The sequence below is a fragment of the Hylobates moloch genome, unplaced genomic scaffold, assembly GCF_009828535.3.
Source record: "Hylobates moloch isolate HMO894 unplaced genomic scaffold, HMol_V3 SCAFFOLD_5, whole genome shotgun sequence".
NCBI lineage: Eukaryota > Metazoa > Chordata > Mammalia > Primates > Hylobatidae > Hylobates > Hylobates moloch.
Genome location: NW_026652280.1, coordinates 20805427 through 20811672, shown reverse-complemented (window position 1 = coordinate 20811672; position 6246 = coordinate 20805427). Strand labels below are relative to the sequence as shown.

The 6246-nt window shown below is 46.5% G+C and overlaps 1 non-coding gene across 1 annotated transcript; it reads left to right on the top strand.

Annotated features, from left to right (window-relative positions):
- Positions 1-1953: 1953 nt before the first annotated feature.
- LOC116469980 (U6 spliceosomal RNA) lies at positions 1954-2060 on the top strand. The gene has a single exon (XR_004248427.1). It is a non-coding gene; the product is annotated as a U6 spliceosomal RNA (small nuclear RNA).
- Positions 2061-6246: the final 4186 nt, after the last annotated feature.

The window sequence follows — 6246 nt, the reverse complement described above, 5'->3', positions numbered from 1 at the left end:
CATGCTGATCAGCAGTGGGAACGTGCCTGAAAATAGCCACCACACTCCAGACTGGGTAACATAGTGAGACCCCTTCTCTGAAACAAAATAAAAATAAATTACCACAAACACCAAATAGGTGTTGAAACCGGCGCCTATTTTAAACTCACAGTTTTGTAGGTCAGAAGTCTGGGCAGGCCCATCTGGGTTCTCTGCTCTGGTATCACAAGGCTAAAACCAAGACGCTGGCTAGGCTGGACTCTAGGGAAGAAGCTGCTTCCAAGTTCATTCAGCTTGTTGGCAAAATTTAGTTCTGTGCAGCTGTGAGACTGAGGTCCCTGCTACCTTGTGGGCTGTCAGCCATGGGTCACTCTCATCTCCTAGAAGCTGCTCTTTGGTCCTTACCTGTGACCTCCTCCATCTTCAAGGTGCTTCAAATTCTTATGCTTTCAATCTCTCTGACCTCCCTTTTTGCCATCAACTGGATAAAACTCTCTGTTTGTAATGGATTTGTGATTAGATTAGCCCCCCCACACGAAAGTCCCCCTTTGATTAACTCTGAATCAACCGATTAGTGACCTTAATGACATCTGCAAAATCACTTTTTGCCAGATAATGGAGCCTAATCAGGGTATTCCTAGACCATGGGATGAGAACAGGACATTTCATGAATGGGGTCACTTTAGGATTTTTCCTACCACAAGTGTCTCGGAATATATGCAAGAGCAAGAATTATTGGGGTAGAATGATCTCCACCCAAGCAATTTCTGTCTACTGTCCTTTCTATGACAAATCCTGACCTGGCCCATGACCGGCTGACAACTGTGTAGACTTAACTGGATGCCATGATCCCAACTGGGTACCTCATGTACACAGTAGAGGGAGCCAAGTGACACCAACACTCACAGCTGGTTCCCTCTGGGAAGTCCAAGGGTTATCTAATGCACTAGCCCCTCACGCACACTCAGAAACTGCTCTCCTAAATTGGGACAGAGATCATTCGTGATCCTTTAGCTTTAAAAGACACCATTTCACCTTCCCTAAACTCATCCCCTAGAGCCTAGACTCTAGACTGGTCTAGGGTCCTTTGCTTGATAGTAAATCTTTTCCATTCACCCCTCAATCCTTGGTTTCTTAGTCTTTTAATTTATATTTTGTAGCTGGGTGTGGTGGCTCACACCTGTAATCCCAGCACTTTGGGAGGCTGAGGCTGGCAGGATCACCTGAGGTTGGGAGTTCAAGACTAGCCTGACCGACATGGAGAAACCCCATCTCTACTAAAAATATAAAATCAGCTGGGCGTGGTGGTGCATGCCTGTAATCCCAGCTACTCAGGAGGCTGAGACAGGAGAATTGCTTGAACCTGAGAGGTGGAGGTTGTGGTGAGCCGAGATCACACCACTGCACTCCAGCCTGGGCAACAACAGCGAAACTCCAACTCAAAAAAAAAAAAAATTATATTTTGTTTGTTGGACCAGAGATCTCCCTGCTCTTGGATCTGGTGTCCTTACCCATTGTTGCATACCCTCCCCTGTACCCACAGCTCCCTTCCTTCTCCTCTCTGCAGATCCCAAAAGCCTTTCTTCTTCTCTACCTACAGGTGTGAGAACCTCCACTCCCCACCCCAGATGCCCCTATTTCTGTATCTTGCCACAGATCTCTCTTGCTAACTCTGTATGTCAAATGCCTGGCACATGGCGGCCTTCAGTTTATATCCTCAAATTGACTAAATGATTGAATGTATGAATGAATTGGTGAGTTGGGTCATCTATTACTCTATCAGCACCACGGGACTGCCTCTCTGTTTATAGGATCATTCATTCGTTTATCCCTAGGAATACGAAGATAAATGTGAATAGGATAAACATTTTTCCTAGGCTGTTGAAGAATTTGTGCTCAGTATAAGATCTGGGGCATTTCATCCCTTTGGGTTAAGTTTTCTGAGCCCAAAAATGTCTTTAAAAATCAACTTCTGTGCTTGCTTTGGCAGCACATATACCAAAATTGGAACAATATGGAAAAGATTCGCATGGCCCCTTTGTAAGGATGACACGCAAATTCATGAAGCATCCCATAGTTTAAAATAGTAAAGTAAATCAACTTCTAGAAGCACAAGCTACTGTCAAATTTAATCATTAAGACTCCAGGTCTGCCAATCCAAAGAGTGATCGAATTTCTTTCTTTTGTGAAATACAGCATTCTCTTTGTTTTTCACTAAAAGAGACACTTAAATTTGCTTCCCACCAGGTCTGAAGCTGGTGCCTAATGTGGCTGAAAATGTTATTGAGCCCAGTGAGGAAATCCAATGCCCTCGGGCTGCCGGGCTGAATGGCAGCCCTGTTTCCAAGGGCATCCTCCTTTGTCTGCCTGGAGTCTCAAATGACATGTTTGGACACAAAGCCTCTTAGGTAGAAATTACTACATTTGCAGGCATTCCTAATTTGCAGCTAGGTTTATTATTTCAAAGTCTTTTATCACGATTAGACTTCAATGAGCTTTTACAGCTGAGCGGCAACCCTCGTTTGGAAATGTTTTATTATGCTGTTTATTGGTTTTCTCGTTTATCTTTCTTTTTTAAGGTCTCCTCTTTGAAAGACAGCCATCTGCGTTGAAATTTTCCAGGGAGGATTTTACTCTCTTCCCATCAAAGTCATTTTGTAACCTCTCTGAGATACTTATCACTATGAGTTTAAAACCTTTCTATGTGAAGACAGCAGAGAGGAGATTGCTGACAGGGCCTAGGAAAGCCAGAATCCTTGTGGAGCCGGGGGAAAGAGAGGCCATTTTCCTAATGATTATTATTCTTAGGCTGGAGGTTAAGTAGTTCCTTATATAGGCAGCTTTAGGCCAAGGAACTCTGGAGCATAGGAATCATAGGAGAGCAGGTGTGTTTCCCCCACTCACTAACTGCATTGACTATATTTTATTATGATTATGATTATGATTATGATTATGATTTTTTTTAAAACTGAGTTTCGCTCTTGTTGCCCAGGCTGGAGTGCAATGGTGCAGTCTCGGCTCACTGCAACCTCCGCCCCCTGGGTTCAAGCAATTCTCCTGCCTCCGCCTCCTAAGTGGCTGGGATTATAGGTGTGCACCACCACACCCAGCTAAACCCCACATGGAGACGGGGTTTCTCCATGTTGGTCAGGCCGGTCTCGAACTCCCAACCTCAGGTGATCCACCCGCCTCGGCCTCCCAAAGTACTGGGATCACAGGCACACCTGGCCAATTTTATTATATTCTTTTTTCTCTCTTTCTCTATTTTCTCTTTCTTTCTTTCTCTCTCTCTCTTTCTTCTTTCTTTCTTTTTTTTTCTTTTTTTTTTTTTCTTTTGACAGAGTCTCGCTTTGTCGCCCAGGCTGGAGTGCAGTGACCCGATCTCAGCTCACTGCAAGCTCTGCCTCCTGGGTTCACGCCATTCTCCTGCCTCAGCCTCCCGAGTAGCTGGGACTACAAGCGCCCGCCACCACGCCCGCCTAATTTTTTGTATTTTTAGTAGAGAGGGGGTTTCACCGTGTTAGCCAGGATGGTCTCGATCTCCTGACCTTGTGATCAGCCCACCTCGGCCTCTCAAAGTGCTGGGATTACAGGCGTGAGCCACCACACCCAGCCTCTCTATTTTCTATATTCTTGATGCTCTGGTATCTGGGGGCTCGCTGATTTGGAATAGACTGCCTTTCCCAGGGTTAGCCAATTTTTAGAGACAGCAAACTCGTCCCCTGGTAGTGGGCCATTCATATGCAAACTAACGGATCCAGATCCCATACTCCAAGCCACCTTCTTTACCTGGCTCTTACACTCCAGGAGGCAAAATTCTTTTGCCCCAATCATCCCAGGGCCAGATACCAGATGACTCGAGACACCCTCTAAGCCCCAGAGCCTGCAGAAATTATTCCAACTGGCCAGTCCTAAACCTGCCTTCTCTGTTGACCCTGCCGTGCCCAATCCCTCCTGTGAAAACCACAGTAAAGTTTCTCACCCTCGATTTCCCCTGGCCCTTTCTGCCTCCTGACCCACCTGGTGTTACTCGATAGGCTCCTGAATGCTGGGCCGAGGCTCCTGTTTCTAAGGAACTCTGAGTATAAAAGCTATCTTTTCAATGGTAGTCACCTCCTGATCTGTTGGCCTCACCATACCTGAATAATAATAAAACCTACGTCTTAAAACACAGCTCCAATCTCACACTCCCAGAAAGTGAGAAACAGAAAAAAAACCAAAACCTATGATTACCAATTCAATCCAGAACACTGAGAGACAGAGGAGGCTCTGATGGAGAAGGGCAGGCGACCAACATCTTCTGACTGTGAACACTGTCCAAGTCAGCTTCATCAAGAGCTTGGAAAGTGGACATTTTGTCATGCTCATTTTGCCAATGGGCAACTATTGTTATGGGTGGTGAGTCCCTACCGGTCTGCAGCAACCTCACTTCTTGCCTCCTCAGATAAAAGAATTCGACCCAGAGGCATAAGGCAGAGGAGAGACCCAGGCAAGTTTTAGAGCAGGAGAGAAAGTTTATTAAAAAGCTTTAGAGCAGGAATGAAAGGAAGGAAAGTACACTTGGAAGAGAGCCAAGTGGGCAACTTCAGAGATCAAGTGTGCAGTTTGACCTTTTGACTTGGGGTTCTATACACTGGCATACTTCCGGAGTCTTGCATCCCTGCTCCTGTGATTCTTCCCTTTGGGGTGGGCTGTCCACATGCGCAGTGGCCAGTTAGCGCTTGGGAGGGGAGCATGCGCAGTGTGTTTACTAGAGTTGTACCCATGCTCACTTGAGGCGTTCTTCTCTTACCAGTTAAATGTCCCTATTAGGTTATATACCAGTTAAACTCTGCCATTTTGCTTCTTTTTTTTTTTTTTGAGACGGAGTCTCGTTCTGTTGCCCAGGCTGGAGTGCAGTGGCGCGATCTCAGCTCACTGCAACCTCCAACTCCCGGGTTCAAGCTATTCGCTGCCTCAGCCTCCCGAGTAGCTGGGATTACAGGCACCCGCCACCGCGCCAGGCTAATTTTTGTATTTTTAGTAGAGACAGGGTTTCACCATGTTGGCCAGGCTGGTCTCAAACTCCTGCCCTCAGGTGATCCACCCACCTCAGCTTCCCAAAGTGCTGGGATTTCAGGCCTGAGCAACCAAGCCCTGCGTACCATTTTGCTTCTTAATGCGCATGCTCAGGCCCACTTGCCCACCTCCTGAGATCTTATCGGGAAGCTGCTGATCACCAGCTTTAGGTATTTCTGTTTATTGGGAGGCTGCCTTTCCCTGGTGCTGGCTGGGACCAATTATTATTTCGAGAGACGGCTAACAACCACCTGCCCATCACCTGATGGTTGCCTGACATTCCTGGTGTGTGGGTGGGTGGGCAGCACTCTCTGCCCTGCTCATGCCTGACTAGCTACCTACAGTAACAGTATGACTTCAGGAAGTTAAATAGTTTGTCCAGGGCCACAAAGCCACACTAGTAAGCACTACAGCCAAGATGAAAACTCAGTGTTACTTAATCGGTACTCAGTGCTAGCCCAACTCCAATCTTTATCTCAACTCCTACCCTCTGCACCTCTTACTTCATATGGGAGCTTCTCCTGGGTTCTATTCCTGAATAGCTCTGCTGTCTGTCAAATGCCTTAAAATGGAAGAGATGACTACTTATGGTCTTACGTCTTCTGCTAATTGTATTTCAGACAATCAGTGGTTTTTCCTGATATCTGATGTCCTACAGTGTAGACTTCTTTGAGCTACATGCAGCAGGGGAAGAGGAGCGCTGGGCATGACTTATCTGCATAGAGGCAGTTTAAAATTGAATCAAGGACACACAATGAACACAACAGAAGCAAGACTAGATAATACAGGGGAGCAGGCCAGGTGCGGTGGCTCATGCCTGTAATCCCAGGACTTTGGGAGGCGGAGGTGGGCAGATCACCTGAAGTGAGGAGTTCAAGACCAGCCTGGCCAACATAGTGAAACCCCGTCTCTACTAAAAATACAAAAAAATTAGCTGGGCGTGGTGGGCACCTGTAATCCCAGCTACTTGGGAGGCTGAGGCAGGACAATCTCTTGAATCTGGGAGGCGGAGGTTGCAGTGAGCCGAGATTGTGCCATTGCACTCCAGCCTGGGCAACAAAAGTGAGACTCTGCCTCAAAAAAAAAAAAAAAAAGATAATACAGGGGAGCATTTAGTCAGCTGCCAAATTGTGAGGTACAAAATATACAAGTAGAAAGAGTAGAGGAGACCATTGAGGACTTCCTGGACTAGATCAGGACTTTAAAGGA